The sequence below is a fragment of the Oryctolagus cuniculus genome, chromosome 7, assembly GCF_964237555.1.
Source record: "Oryctolagus cuniculus chromosome 7, mOryCun1.1, whole genome shotgun sequence".
NCBI classification, from domain to species: domain Eukaryota; kingdom Metazoa; phylum Chordata; class Mammalia; order Lagomorpha; family Leporidae; genus Oryctolagus; species Oryctolagus cuniculus.
The window spans coordinates 116,196,273-116,212,992 of NC_091438.1; the positions used below are offsets into that span (position 1 = coordinate 116,196,273).

The 16,720-nt window shown below is 44.5% G+C and overlaps 1 protein-coding gene across 2 annotated transcripts in view; it reads right to left on the reverse strand.

Annotated features, from left to right (window-relative positions):
* C8A (complement C8 alpha chain) overlaps window positions 1-16,720 on the reverse strand; it is a 64,641-nt gene that overhangs the window by 12,377 nt on the left and 35,544 nt on the right.

Below are 16,720 nucleotides of genomic sequence, written 5' to 3' on the forward strand. Positions count from 1 at the left end.
CCAAAGTTAAAAAAAATGTGTCTCCTTTCTTGTGCCCATCCTCTGTTCGAGGTGTGATTCTCTCTCACCTGTGTCTATATTTCCTTCTGCCCAGCACAGTGCCTGGCCCATGACAGACCCTATTTACAGTCTGGGATTTTGAACATGCTGATTTTCAATATAAATTCCCTTCCTCACTTCCTTTTTGCCATCTTCCTAAAGTCTACTCAAGCTCCTGTTCGAATGTCGCTGATATTTTTGGATCATAATAATTCCAGGTTTCTTCAGAGCTGCCAGTGCTCTCTGCGTGTGCTTGAATGATCCTATTCGCCACAACTTTCTCATGCCCGGGTCTTATTTGCACCCCAGGGAGAGCAGAGTTCTGCTAGGAGATGGATGGATCACCATGGGAAGTCTGTCTGCCCTTCAGACTCTGCAAAGACTGTCAATCCCACATAAGCTATCTCTGGGTTTGTCTACTCTTGAGGATCCACCCAGAAACCTGTAGTTTTTGGGTGAGGAAAATAATTCTCAGAACAAAGAAGTCTTTTTTTTTGTTGATCACTCAGCCTGTAAATGACCAGAGCTGTTTCCAACAAAGGTCTGTCTGGTAAGATAAGGCTAGATACACAAACTGGAACAAGATATTGACCATGCTACAGAATCTAACTTTATCTGTAGCTTAAGAGGTCTTCAGAAATTTGTAAAGTGAAATTTGCAATTTAAAACACTAGTCCTCTATAGAATGGCAGATGTCCTAAACAGCACTCTGGCCTCAGAATCAGCCCTTAAGGCATTCGAATCTGGCTAAAAAGCCCATGAGAGTATTTCAGGAATGGAAAGCCAAGACACTCTGGGAAAAAAAAACTAAATGAAAGATTTCTTTGAGTGAGATCCCAGCTGAAAGAATGGGCCATCAAAGAAGGAGGTACCTTTCTCTGAAGGGAGGAGAGAACTTCCACTTTGACTATGCCCTTGTCTAAGTAAGATCGGAGTTGGCAAACTCAAAAGGCTTCCATAGCCTTGGCAACTTATGAAAAGAGCCTAGGGTGATTACTGATGCCATAAACAAGAGTGCCAATCGTTAAATCAACAACAGGAGTCACTGTGCACTTACTCCTCATGTAGATCTATGTGTTGTACTATGTGAATCAATGGTATAACTAGTAATCAAACATTACTTTACACTTTGTGTTTCTGTGTGAGTGCAAACTGTTGAAATCTTTATTTAATATATACTAAATTGATCTGTATATAAAGATAATTGAAAATGAATCTTGATGTGAATGGAATGGGAGAGGGAGTGGGAGGTGGGAGGGTTGCGGGTGGGAGGGAAGTCATGGGGGAAAAAAGCCACTGTAATCCAAAAGCTGTACTTTGGAAATTTATATTTATTAAATAGAAGTTAAAATAAATAAATAAATAATTAGTCCTTTAAACCGCAACTATAAAAAGATTGTTGTAACTGACATAGGATTATTTTGACAACCACAAAGGAGGAATAAACTCAGGACCACCATTCAGTTGAGCTAAGGATTGGATTCACTATTTTCAAGAGGGCATTGAGCCTCCAAGTGGACCTCTGTGAAGTCAAAGACATGTATCTTATGCACCATCATTTCACCAGCATGGCAGCTCCATGTCTGTCACAGTGTAGGAGTTCAGGAAGTACTCAGAATAAGTGACAGATGACAGAAGAAATAAATGAGCTAATAAATGAGCAGCCTGAGGACTTCGGTAAGGGTTTCTGATGGAAGATATCTTGGAACTTCAAATCCCAGTCATTGATACCCAGTATGAGTTGGAGAAGGCTCAGGATCCCACTGGGTCTCAGTTTCACATTTATGATAAGAAGAGGTGATCATCTCCAGGGTCCCTTTCAGCCACAATCCTCTGCCAGCCCGTAACATTGGCTTCTGAACACAGCCCAAGCGGAAGGTGCCTGGGGGAAGCGATGCTCTCAGCGCCAAGCAGAGGGCTTCTTCTGCCATTTCCATCTAAACACTTGTAATTTTCAATGCATTACTAATTGAGGAAGATTTAGCATATTTAATTGTTTTGATTAAAAAATGCTTCAATAGTGCTAAACAAAAGCGGATGGAAAGAAATCACACGTAGGAGACGGAGTGATTACTTAGGTGAGTGGTGGAGTGCTGCAGGATTAAAGTGACAGGACTGGCTGATTAATGGGGGCTGGAGGATGCCTGTGGAGTGATTATGCTCATGAAGAGTCTGCTGACAGCCTGCTGCGTGCTGCCGGGAGAAGAGAATTCCAGCATGATCTGAGCAGTGCAACTTGAGTGCAAAGAGTTGCCTTCCGAGAACCCCGAAGTAGGGTATCTGTCAGCAAGGGGAGGTCTGTGACTTAGAGAGAATCATAGGGCCTGAGAGCGACGGTGCCCTAAGACACTTTTCTCACACTTCTCATTTATAATTGAGTCACCTGAGGTTCATAAAGGTTAATTATCTTGCCTAAGGCCATAGTACAAAGAAATGGTAAAGCTGAGATTCACATTCAAATCTGTCTTCTTCAGAAGCCTGCAGTGTATACACTCATCCCAGTGGTTGCCCCAGTCTAAAGAGTTCTTCTGAGAGAGAACACCTGCTGTGTACCCTGCACAGCACATCTTGTGTGGGCTGGTGAGGATACCTTGAGAATAAAACAAGCATGAACATGACATGAGTCTGAATAAATGAGGTCTTTTTAAAGATTTATTTATTTATTTGAAAGAGTTGCAGAGAGGGAGAGGCAGAGGCAGAGAGAGTGAGAGGCCTTCCATCCTCTGGTTAACTCCCCCAAAAGGCTGCAATGGCCGGGGAGTGGGGGAGGGCTGGGCCAAAGCCAGGAGCCAGGAGCTTCCCCTGGGTCTCCCACGTGGGTGCAGGGGCCAAAGGACTTGGGCCATCTTCTGCTGCTTTCCCAGGCCATAGCAGAGAGCTGGATTGGAAGTAGGACAGCCAGGCTTGAACCCCTATGAGATGCTGGTGCTAGAGGTGACAGCTTAACCCACTACGCCACAGCTCCAGCCCCTAAACAAGCTCTTGAGAAGCTAGAAGGTTTGAGGCAATATGTGAAATAAAGCCTAATTTATATCTTGAGAGTTACTTGTTTCAATATACAGGGCTAGATGAGAAGGCTCTCATCAGAAACTGCGGGGGATGACAAATCGGAGCTGTCCACAGAGAGTCCGTGGGAAATTAAGACCAATTATCTAGGATGGAAGCAGAGGAGGTCAAACTGGTGTCAAACTCCAGGAGTTGAAAATGGCATTGAAAGCCAGGCCCATTGATAGCAAAGAGTAGGAGTGGGGTTGAAGGATCAGAGAAATGTCTAGAGCCATTGTATAGAATTTGCTCAGATGGTTGTGGGGCATGAGCAGTTTGGCTCTAATCACAGAGCCAGACAGTGTTCTGCTGTTACACTCATCCCACCATGTTGAGGTGGACTCCTCGGGTGCTAACTCTCAAGCGGATCAAGCAAGTTGGTTTGAGGCTGTTGAACACAGTGAACTCTGGAGTTGATTATTCCCAAAGCCGGCTATGTATGGGGATAATCTGGAGTACTTATTAAAAAAAGTACTTATTAAATCCTGCACCCCCATCCCTATGAATTGCAATTCTCTATTTCTGAAAAATCAGACATCTATGTGTTTCACAAGTGTCCATGATGATTCCTACACAGTGGATCTGAGACCATATTTTGAGTACCATGGTTGTACAGAGAACTTTCAGAGGCTTTGCCACAGGGCCCTGGCATCTACACTGTCTCACCCATGAGTGAAGATGTAGCAGTTGGGCTCATCATATCTACCAGAGTAAGAACTAGCAAAAGTCAAGGGTAATTCAGATAAACAAAATGCCCTCAGGAGGCTGCATAGGTACACCGAGCACGCATAGCAAAACGAGATTCAATTGAGAAAACTGGAAAATCCTACTCAGTGGTCAAGTTACAAAGTGTACAAGCATGGTGAAGAAGGGCCACACCTAGGCAGGAGGACAAGGGGAAAAAGCTTAGAATTTTCCATAACTCCAAACTCACTGGGGACAATAAAGCAAGGCGAAAACTCTAACAGGTGAAACAAAGGAAGGGATGATCTCACACTCTTCTCCACAGGTTCAAGGGACCCAGAGACTGGTTCAAAGTTCCAGAAGCCACACTTTAAAAGGGAAATAAGAAAATAGGATTTCCTTCCACCCGCATTATTCAGCCTTCAAAAAGAAGAAATCTTGCAATGTGTGACAACGTGAATAAACACTGGAGACATTATGCAGTGAGATTTGCCAGGCATGGGAGGACAAAGACTGCACCCACGTGGGAGACCAGGAAGAAGTTCCTGGCTCCTGGCTTTGGCTTGCCCAACCCCCTGCTGTTGTGGCCATTTGGAGAGTGAACCTGCAGATGGAAGACCTATCTCTCTGTCTCTCCCTCTCTCTCTGTAACTCTGCCTTTCAAATAAATAAAATAAATCTTTTAAAACAATAAAAGAAAGATGTTTCAAGATGAAACAAGACAAGAAGTTGGGAGAAAGATTAAAAAAAAAGAACATTTGAGACAACTTTGGTAAGCATCTAATGATTTTTTACCATGGGCAAGACATTTGGGAAATAAAAGAGATTCTGGAGAATGCTCAGCCTCCGTGAGCTTAGAGTTAAGTGTGGGGAAACGGACAAGAAAACAGATGGTTGTACTGTGAGATGAGGACTCTGACAGAGGGCAGCAGGGCCAATGAAGGATCCTTCCTTGGAATCAGAAACTAGGAGGGATTAACCAGAAAAGTGAGGAGGGTATTGGGAGCAAAGGGAGATCATGAAGAGCACTTGTGTCCCTAGCAGCAAGATTCTGCTTGGAAGGGTTGGCGTGACCTAAACTAAAGGAAGGCACAAGTCAATCAGGAGCCTCGGAAGTAAAGGGGAGCCCCTGGATTCCTTCCCATTCTACTCTGGTCCCCCAAAGAGCTGTTTCTGTGTCTCCTTGGCAGGCCAGGAGCCATGTCGAGGGCTTTTTTCCCATTTGGTCTTGGCTGTGGTACCAGTGCAAGGCCTGTGCTCACACCTCCGTGGAGCTGCTGTGTCTATGTGTCTCTGAGACAGAACCAAGTGGCTTGACTTTCAAGATGCCAGAACACCGTAAGTCTCTGTCTTTCCACAGATTAAAAGCATCAGGTGGAAAACAGCAGGTGTAATGCATTATTTATCTCTTTGCAACAAACAAATACCATTCAGGTTGCTATGGTCTATGAGCTATGTTGCTTTGCTACGTTGGCTGCCCTTAAAGACAACCTCACAAGGGAAAAGAGAATTTTCTAGCTGATTTGCTGTCATCACATTGAGAAAGTTGATTGGTTAATTTGTGTCTGGCTAGCTGGGAGGTGTTAGCTCATTCACCTGTCCACTTTGTACTTTTGTTAAGACTTACGCTTCTTCCGAACCACCTGGAAAGAGTGTGAGTATCTTTGCACCCTTGCAATGTGCTGTTCTTCTTGTCTAGATAGGCCCCTTTCCTCTTTCATTGGGTTTCTCCAACTCAGCTCCAGACAGCCCCAAGGGTCCTACATCTGTGTCCCTGATGTACTCCTGGATTTTCCTTTAGCATACTATTTATCATGCCTTCGTAACTGTCAACATATTGTATCAATTATTTTCATCTCTTGGGTTTACAAGGCTGAGAACAGAACTAGCCTGTGCCAACCCCCAGGAGTTGCTCAGGGATTGGCTGAATCCAATCTACTTAAAAAATACATTGAAAATATTTTCAGAGTCACAGGTTTCCCTTTCATTGAAATCACAGCTTCATAATAGAGTGGATGTTTTATAAACACTTTCATCTGCATTATTTCTTTGGAGTCTGTGTTAGTCAACTTCTGTTTCTACAGTGAAACACCTAAGACAATTAAGTTTATAAAGAGAAAAGGTTTATTTAACTCACAGTAGGAGGTTCAAGGCCAAGACCAGTTGGAGACATTGGTTTGGCCCCTGTTGAGGGCACTGGGTGACAATAGCAGAGGATGTGCCCAGGAAGGACTACATGGTAAGCCAGGAAGCAAATAGAGGGAGCACAAGCTTAGGTTTTTATGGCGACTTTCCAATGAGAATTCAAGCAGTCACATGAGAACCACCTTCTGAGGACTTACCCCTAGTGGCCCAAGGACTCTCCCCATCCCCCGGCAAGACCAAACCTCCTACAGGTTCTACTACCTCCTGACAGTGCCACTGTGGGGATCAAGCCTTTACCACATGAGGCTTTGGAGATATTCCACAGCCAAACCATACAGGTAATCCCAACAATCACCAAGGAGGATTTACCCATTTTATAGGGTCATTGTGGTTAGAACAGGCAGTGCTTATAGTGGTCATGAGTATGAATTCTGGAGTCAGAACTCTACCATTCACTAGCAGTGTGACTTTGGGCAAGCTGCTTATCTTTGCATGCCTCATACTCTCAATCCATAAAATGGGGAGAATGACAGTATATGTAAGTAAGTTCTTGAAAAAAAAAGTAGCTGGAACAATTAAGTGCTCAGTCAATTTTAGATATTATTTTTAGGTAGCTTGACCAAAGTCCCATGACTAACAGCCCAGGCCCAAGAATTAGGTCTTTGAAGCAAGATATGCTATACCCAGCTCAGTGGATGCTCTGTTCCCTCAAGCTATTCTATGGATAACCTTTCATCCTATGCCATGAATAGCAAAAAATGGTGGTCCCAAAAGGAGCCTGGCCATGCCCCCTCACTCTCCTTTCCATCAGAGAACTCAAAAAAAGAAGCTATGCTCCCAGTGGACCCTGCTGGAACTACAGTCTCAGGTTTTCCTCCTGTCTGATGAGGGCTTGTCTTCAGAGGCTCTGGCCCTTCTAGAAGATTTTTGGCCATGACAACAGACAGATAAGCTGAAGCCTGGCTCAGAAATGGAGGCGTCTTGAGCTGCAATTCCACCCCAGCCGGTTATTCCACAGGCAAATCATTTCTCCTCAGTGTGCCTCAGTTTTCGCATATGTCAGGGATTTTAGTAACATCTACTTCCGAGAGGTGCTGTGAGGACTGAACGCACTAGTCCACACCATGCAACGTGCTCAGGGCTAACTGCAGCGGCTCAAAGCCAGCTAGCATGCCCAGGTGTGGCTGTGGTTCCTGTAGTCAGGAACACTGCAAGTCGCGTGAAGAGGCTCAGGGATCCCGGTTCTCCAGCTGGAAGGTGAGGAGTGAGGAAGAATGAGGAGTTTGAGAGAAGAAGTAAGAAGGGATTTTAAAAAATCATGGAAAATGTGCATTATTTAAAAATGCTTGTAAGGATGTGAACATCTTTCGTGTCAAAATAAACTTCTCTTTTCATTCCATTTTTCCACACATGTTTCTTAATGTTTCGGCAGCATAAGCTGTGAGGCCACAAGTGCATGGAGAGGAATGAGGGAACGTGCAGATTTGCTAAGTGTTTTTAATGTGCCAAAGATGGGTTTCCCATGTGGCACCTCACTTAGTATTCACATATTGCTGCACAACAGGACCAGTATTCCCATTAGAGAGATGAGTAAATTGAGGTAGTTTAACCTTAATTTAGACAGTTTGAGTCACTTGCCTGAAATCAAACCACAAATATATGACAGAGCATGGATGGAACCAAGGTGTGTGCCTACAACCTGACTCCTTAGTGCCTCTGGAGTGGGCTGCTGAATGTGGCTCTGGAAATAATTTTGACACAGCTCAGTATTTCTCCTTTGCATCTGAAGCTATTTTCAATGATATTAGCGTAGAAATTCAAAATCAGAGCACAGTCTGTAGGATGGTGCCCAGTTCAGTTCCATGTGTATGCAGATGACTTAAGGGAAGTGGGGACACAGCCAAGACACCAGGAGTCTGTCAGTCAATCAATACCATCCATCACTGCGAAGCCGGGTTGCCATGGTAACTGGGGGATAAAGCCTGGAGCTTGTTAGAATCCAGTGACTGTCTGTTCAGGGTGACTGGTTGGTTAGCGGGCATAGCAAAAGACCTGCTGGGCCCTCCCAGACTGCTTAGCCATGAATAAAAGACCTTTCACAATCAGGTCCCTGGCCACCTCACCCTCTTCATTGTCCAAGTCAGCCCAGACCTTATAGGATAACACTCCTGACTCTGCAGAGCATAAGGAAAGTCCCAGAGAGAGCCCAGCATAAGCAGGCTTGGATTCTGACTCACCCAAGCTGGAAAGACTGAGGCTCAAGTTGTGGGTCAGCCTTAGCCTGTGGGCAACACTCTCTGGGACATGCCGTTACCAGAATGCCTGCTGGAAACAGGCAGTCGTGATAATGTGACACATAGAGCTAAGTGACAATTACCCCAAAGCACCTGAGACACTCTCCCAATCCAGGTCTGGGGAATAGAAAGACTGCCTGGAAAAGTCTTATCCAGACCAGGCAGAGACATGAGGCTGAATAAGCATTAGCCATGTGAAGAAAGGGAGATGGTGGGAGGTGCAGGTAGAAGGAAAATTACACCCCGTACCCCAGAGAGAAAGTGAGTATGGTCAGTGCAGGGACCAGCACTAGCTCGGGCCAGAGCAGCCCAGTAATGAGCAATGGGGCTGAAGGTCTGAGCAGGGCCAGAGCAGGATCCTGAATCATCTTTTCCAGCCACAGAGCTCCTCCAGTTTTCAATATTCATTTTACTAGGAGCTTGCCATCCTCTTTGGGGCTTCTGATAGGCCACTGACTCTGCTTCTTGGTTCCTGCTGTCATCGCTCTTCCTGGCCTAATCCAGTTACAGGACCGTTCTTTAGACACTGGCCACAGGGGAGTCTGACCAATGGGCACACCAGGGCTCTCATCACCCACTTGCTGGTTCAACCAGACCCGTGCAACTCCCTCCACTGCTTCGAGAGCTCCTGCTCCCTTCTCCACCAGGCAGGCTCCTACCTCTGATTTTCTGAGTTCAGATTTAAATGTTGCTGGAGTCTCAGAAATGGGAGGAGCAAAGAAATTAGGTTGTTCCCTCCTCTGTGCCTCCACTGTCTACCTATTCGTTTCCAGCTGAGATTTATCACGTGGTATTATTCTTTGCTGCTAATTGAGCATGTATTTCTCCAGGGAAGGGGTCTGTGTGTTTCATCCCGGTATTCCCAGACATCACGGGTGCTCCCTGAGGATTTCTTGGGTGACAGGAAGGGTGGATGGATAGATGGCTGGGAGGAAATTAGGCTATTGCCTTTTACTTTGGGTCACAAAGGAAAATGCTGCACTCAGAACCTTCCTGAAAAGGACTTTTAAGGAAACATGGCTACAGTACTCATATATATACTTGATGGAAAGTATGAGAAATTTAGGGGACTCTGGCGATATGCCCATTTCATCCCAATTACTCCACACACGTGGCTTCATCATCTGGGCCGCTTTTTCTCCTTCTAGTCCAGGAAGCAGCCCAAGAGCCTCACCACCCTGAACTTCTGCCTCTGACCGGCGTCACTTCCCGATCCTAGCACCTTCTGGCTAGCCCATAACTGGTGTCACAATCCTCAGTTCGGCACTCCGGGTGGCATTTGCTGTTGAAGTCACTCGCCATCCTGGATTAGACATACTGCACAGTGAGGCTTGCCTCCCTGAGAGCCTCCAGCCAGTGTCCCACACTTGACTTTGTCCTTGCCCTGTGGCTGTCCACAAGCTTCAGAGCCAACAATCAACAACTCATCTGTTTAATCATTAACAGCCCTCCCGTTACAGTTGCTCATCAGTGGATCCAACTGACCCAACAATGCATTTAGGAATAAGTATGGAAAATGATTCTCCTAGGAAAGGCATTTAAAACACTGGTTAAAATATCTGCATCTGAGATCGTAGTGCCTGAGTTCAAGTCCAGGCTCCACTCCCAGTTCCAGCTTCTTGCTAATGAGCACCCTGGCAGGAAAAGGTGGTGGTTCAAATGCTTGAACAAGCATCAGAACCAGACACTTGGAAGATATACAAAACCTAAATCAGAAGACCTGCTCAATGCTAAGTCACGTTGAGCCATTTACTAGAGCTTTTGAATGACAGTTTTCTTTATATAAAATTAGGGAAACTAATAAGGCAATTCATCATAAAGCTATTATGGAGACCAATTTGAATCCTAGATGAGAATGCATTATACTTTACAAATATTGGGAGCTATTATGTATAAATATGTTTTATTAAAATATTTCAGTTGATTCTAAGTACAGTGAGTAAGAAAATAAATTGCTAGTTCACTTTGGGTGGTAACCAATTTGGCTGTCCATAGAGTAAATCTTCCTGGACTATAATCAGATGCCAATTCTGGCTTTCAATTAAATAAAATAATAATAATAATAATCAAATGACTATGACAAAGGAGAAATTCTGTTACCATCTATGAACCCCCTGATGAGAGGGGTCATATATTAATTGTGTTGGTATCTGGATATGTTATATGTGCCTGGCTCCTGCCTTTGGCATGGCTCAGGCTTGGCTGTTGGTGGCATTTGGAGAATGAACCAGCAATAGAAGATCTCTCTCTCTCTTTCTCTCTCTGCTCCCCCCTTAAAAAGTATTTATTTATCTGAAAGTCAGAGTTAGAGAGAGAGAGAGAGAGAGAGAGAGAGAGATCATCCATCTGCTGGTTTACTCCCATGATGGCTTCAATGGCTTGGGCTGGGCCAGGCCAAAGCCAGGAGCCAGGAGCTTCTTTCAGGTCTCCCACACGGATACAGGGGCCCAAGGACTTGGGCCATCCTCTGCTGCTTTTCCAGGCACATTAGCATGGAACTGGATTAGCAGGGAGTGGAGCAGCTGGGACTCAAGCAGTCACTTATATGGGATGCAGGCGGTGGCTTAATCTGATACACCACGGTGCCAACCCCATCTCTCTTCTTCTTAACTAAATTAAAGGACAAAGTTTTTAAAGGGAGAAAACTTAGGGGCCAGTGCTGTGGTGTAGCTGGTAAAGCCACCACCTGCAATGCTGGCATTCCATATGGGTGCCGGTTTGAGACCAGGCTGCTCCACTTCTGATCCAGCTCTCTGCTATGGCTTGGGAAAGTAGTAGAAGATGGCCCAAGTCCATGGGCCCCAGAACCAGTGTAGGAAGACCCAGAGGAAGCTCCTGGCTTGAGATCAGCACAGCTCTGGCTGTTGCGGCCAACTGGGGATTGGACCAGTGGATGGAAGACCTCTCTCTCTCTCTCTCTGCCTCTCCTTCTCTCTGTGTGTAACTTTGACTTTCAAATAAATAAAATAAAATAAGTCTTTTTTAAAAAGACAAAAATTTTAAAGGGAGAGAGCATTTAGCCTAGTAGCTAAGTTGCTTGTACCCCTCATGAGAGTGCCTGAGCTTCAGTATCTGGCTATAGCTGCTGACTCAGCTTTCTACCAACTGCAGACCCTGGGAGTCAGCTGGTGCTGACCCAAGTAACTGGGTCCCTGCCACCTTCATGGGAGACCTGGGTTGCATTCCGGGCTCCTGCCTCAGCCCAGCCTGGGCCTAACTCTGGCCATTGGGGGTCAGCAGATGGGGCAGTTTTGTCTGTGTGTGAGTGTATGTGTGTGTGTGTGTGTGTGTGAAATAATAGATTTTTAAAATAAAAAAATTACTTCATTAATTATTTTTAAAACATATTCTAGGACTCTCAACATTATCATAAGCGGTTTAATTCTCCTAAAAAAGGAAAAGCAGTGACATAAAATATCCAGGTGTACTGCCTGCGGAGTTAGAAAGTGGGCTTCATACCCTGCCCTGCCTTTAAGCAGCTGTGCAACCTTGGGCCCGTCAGAGCCTGGTTTCTCTCACCTGTAAAGTGGGAACTGTTCCAGGACGCAGCTCAAGGTGTTGTCAAGAGTCTCAGATGAAAGGAAGCCTGCACAACAGTGAGAGTGCCGCCACGTGGCACACGGTTGGAAGCCGGTGCCGCTCGCCCCCCACTCCCATCAGGGTGAAGAAGTGTCGGCACCACTGAATTCCCTGAGCCTGCCCACATGTGGCCTGGCAGGATGGCTTCTGTCTGCCTTTCTGGGGTGATTCATTCATGCATCAGCTGAATGCCCAGGTACTTGGCCAAATGTTCTTCTGGGTGTCTCAGTGAGGGAGTTTTGGGATGAGATGAATCCTTAAGTTGCTACACTGAATAGAACAGAGGGCCTCCCGGATGCCCCTCCCACTCAATTGAAGGCCTGCATGGAAATAAAGGCTGGCCCTCTCCCTGGGCAACAGAGGCTCCTGCCTTCTCCTGGGTTTAAACTCGAACTGACACATCAGCCCTTCCTGGGCCTCAAGCCTGCTGGCCTTCAGCAGGGAATATGTTCTTGGCTCTCCTGGTTCTCAGACCTCAAGACTCAGACTAGCATCTCTCTGTGGTGTCCAACTTGTTGACTGTGGATCTTGGGCCTTGACAGACTCCATAACTGGGTGTACCAATTCCTTATAATGAATCTTGTTAATAGTATATATATTTTATAGAAAGATAGCTAGACAGACAGAGATACCATGTTCTTGTATTTCTCTGGAGAATTCTGACTGATACATTTAAAAGTGGATCAACTCTTGTGGAGCACACTGAATTAAGACCATGTTTTGAATATTTTCTGACCATTCCTAAAAAGAAGAAACACTCCTTATATCATGATCCAGCCCACACATATCCGGCTAAGAGTCTCAGTGCTTCGTACTTTGCACTCTAGTATTTTCCATCCTACTAGGTTACATTAAATTCTAGTCATGACTCACCAAGTTCCTTTGACAATCTACTAATGAGCTGTGCTGTGCAGTTTTTGAAAATACCCAGATTTAGATGACTTTGCAAAATTATAGCATGTTGGTTAGCACTACAGGTTTCTGAGTTTGACCCCTGATAACACCAATTACTAGCTATGTGACTTTGGGAAAGTTATTTAACCTTGCTGAGCTTGGTTGTTTGTTCATATATTGGAGATTGTAGTATGCTTTTGACAGATTTCTCCTGATTAAATGAGATGGTGTATGTAGAGTTCCCAACCCAGTGTCTACTCCGTACTAGATGTTCAGTAACTGCTGGTGTCTAATCGCCACTGCTAACATCTAGACCTGTGATAAATAACAGAAGGAAAGACAGACTGGGCAGGAAAGGCTGGGTACTTGGAAGATACGCAAAACCTACATCAGAAGACCTTGTTCAATGCTGAGTCACGTTGAGCCATTTACTTAAGCTCTTTGGATCACAGCTTTCTTTTCAGAAAATTAGGGAAACTAATAATACAATTCATCATAAAGCCATTAGGAAGACCAATTTGAATCCTAGATGTGAATGCATTATACTTTACAAATATTAGGAGCTATTATGTATACATATATTTTATTGAAATCAAATATTTCAGTTGATTCTAAGTACAGTGAGTAAGAAAATAAATTGCTAGTTCACTTTGGGTGGTAACCAATTTGGCAGTCCACAGAGTAAATCTTCCTGGACTATAATCAGATGACTATGACAAAAGAGAAATCCTGTTACCATCTATGAAACCCCTGATGAGAAGGACCGTTATTAATTATGTTGGTATCTGGACAGTGTTTCCTAAATTGTGTGTGCCTAATAAATTGTTTGTTGAAAAAAATGACTGAAGGAAGGAAGGAATAAAGGGAGTCAGGGATGAGTGAGGAAGGGGACGCGGAACTGTAACTGACGTCCACCTTAGTGAGGTTTTGGATTCTGTTCCTGGGGCTTTTCCACATCCCGTGTTAGGTGTCAGGCCAGCTGGTCCAGACTGGAAAGCGATGATCAATGACAGGTTGGTTGTACTACACTCTTGCTGGAAGGGTCTTTCCCAGGGTCACTCTTATCTGGTATCCATCAGGGGAAGGGATGATGGAAAGCAGGCACTGAGTTGGGCTGAGTTGTTAGCACTTTGAAAGATAGTGATGAGAATTTGAAGTGACCTTGATAAATGGGACGAATGGTCCCTCCAAAACTGGACGAAGCTCTGGAGACAGATACGAATGACCTTGATCAAAAAAATGGGCAGGTGGGGGAGGAGGCATGATTGCTGAGGCGCCAAGTCCACAGCAAAACCATCAGCCACTGCAGGCTGGACCTAATGATAATGATTTCCCTTCCATTTGAACAATGCTTCAGAGCTGACTGATGGCAGAAGCTGTGAGATGGGTCCCTTATTATTCCCACTTTACAGATGAGAGAACAGTTACCTCTGTGGTGTTAATAAGTAGAAAGTTGGAAATAAACCTGTGGTCATGGTAACACTGCCACGACTTGCATGTGGAAATGGTTGTCTTTTCTGAAACTCATGTAGGAATTTGATTCCTTATATAATACATTTAGAGGCTGTGGGGCCTTTCAGAGGTTATTAGCTCGTGAAGAGGGACACGTGCCTTTCTAGAGAAAGTGTGTTTGCTCTACAGAGAACCAGTTGTCACAAAACGTTTCATCCCTTTTCCAAGTGCCCACTTGCAATTCTGCTTTTCCACCAAATTATGGCACAGCACGGGGTCCTTACCAGAGCCAAGGAGATGCCAGTGCCATATTTTTTGGACTTCTTCCAGAGCCGTTAGCCAAAATAAATCTTTCTTCTTGATAAATTTCCCAATCTTGAAATTTGGTTATAACAACAGAAAGTGGGCTAAGAGAAACAGCAACATTATATGGCAATAATAGGTAGCACCACTGAACTCTTTCTGTGGGTCAGGCACTGGGCTACCAGCTCACACTAGACTGTTGCATTTCCTTCACAACAACCCTATGAACTCAAAACAGGGGTGGGGAGCAGTCTTCAGGAGTTCATGGAAAATGTGCATTATCTCCTAATTCCATTTTCCCTGGAGCTTTGTGAGCACCTTGTACGAGGATACTCTGTTTAAGAAGAAACTGAGGCATGGAGAGGTGAACTAATTTGCCTGTGGGTCATTTGGCTGACAAGTGGTGGAGGTGGCACTTGACTCAGGCCATCTGATTCAGAACTATTTCAGTGACTGAAATTTATGGAATTCTTATCAGTGTCTGGGTGCTGCACTAAATATTTTCGGCAGATATATTCTCACAACCAATTTTTAAGGTAAGTAATAATATCCCCAGCTGAAAGGTGAAAAAAATGGAGGCTTAAAATGATTAAATAACCTGACCATGATCACAAAGAATTAGTAAGTGGCAAAGCTATAATACTACATTAATATCTGCCAAAAGGGAGAAATATCTATCATAATGTATCATGTAACATGTACGTTGGAATTATTCCCAAACAAGCCAACCCTTGCTGTTGTTCCTATTTGGGTCTTGAAAAAGCTGAGACTTAGAGAAATTAAATATTTTGCTCAAGGTCATGCAGCTCCTACGTGACAGAACCAAGATTCCTACAAGGATGTGTGACTCCCATCACCGGGATCTTCCTGAACTCCACAGACCTGGGATGAACAGATTCAATACCCACTGAGCCCACCTGAAACTGTGATCCCTGAGAGTGCTTTTTTCTTTTTAATCACTGTGCTTTTCATAACTATTTTCTTGGTTAATTCTAATGATAGCCTTTTGCAATCAATTTAAGTATCCCTACATTTGTTATGGGAAAACTGAGACTCGGGGCTGTGAGGCACCAGCTCCTAAATGGCAGTGCCTAGATGAAAGGTCCTCTAAGGTTCTTCTGTTCTCCCAATCTCGGTCCCTACTGTTCTCCCCTTCAGCTAATGCACCTCCTTCCACATTACAAACATACCACACTCCTTGCAGGCCTTCGTGACTGCTGTCTGCTCAACCCAGAAAACCTTCCCGCTTATCTCTGGCATCTCCTGCTTAGCCTATGGATGTCCTTTCAGTTTGGATTTCACATCCTCAAAGAGACACCCAGATCATCCTAAACTTGTCTCCCCTCACCCCTGCAGTTACTCTCAATTTCTACAACCTGTTTATTTACTGCAGACCTCTTACTACAATGTGCGGTTATATACTGATTAATCCATTTACTCAATCAACCCAATTTTCTAAGCCCCTATTAGTTCCCAGGCACTGTACTAGGAAATGAATATGCATCAATGAACCACAACATGAAACTCCTGTTCTCATGGAATGCACATTCTAGAAAGAGGAGAGTAACAACAAACAGGTAAGTGTGGGAGAAAGGTACCTACTGAAAAAAAACAGTGATTGGATGAGGATTGAAAAAGGGCCATGGAACAAAATGGGACTTGTCTATATGGTCAGGAAAGGCATCTCTGACAAGTGGCGGTGATGTTGAGGTCTGGCTGATAAGAATTCTGCTGCAGAAACATGAGAGGAAAAGGAAGTGTTCCAGGGAGAAGAGTTCATACAAAGATCCTGGGCTAAGATAACCTTGGTATGCTAAGGTACTAAGGAAACATGATGGTGGCCGAGAAAAGAAAAAGAAACCAAAGGAAAGGTCATCATACTCCTGCAGTCTCCAGAACAGAGATACCCATGGGTTGGTAACAGAGATGGCAGTTAGGGGACAGATGGCCAAATATGCCTTAGAAGCAGAGCTTGCTGAGGCAAGGCAGGAAGGAACAGAGAGCTAAGGATGACATCTGGATTTGGGGCCACTGACTTTTTATTTTCTTCTGTTAGATCATGAGCTTTATCAAAACACAACAACAACAACAAAAAACAAAACAAACAAAAATACGGGGCCACACTGATTTTGTTCACCTGGTACGTAATACAAACTCAGTGGGCATGGTTGAATGAATGAACGTATGAACAAATAAAACCATGAAAGAGGGCATGGAGGAATGACAGGGTAGGTTTTGCAGATGTGTAAAAGAGTGCATTGAAGATTGTCAGGTTGGCAAGAGAG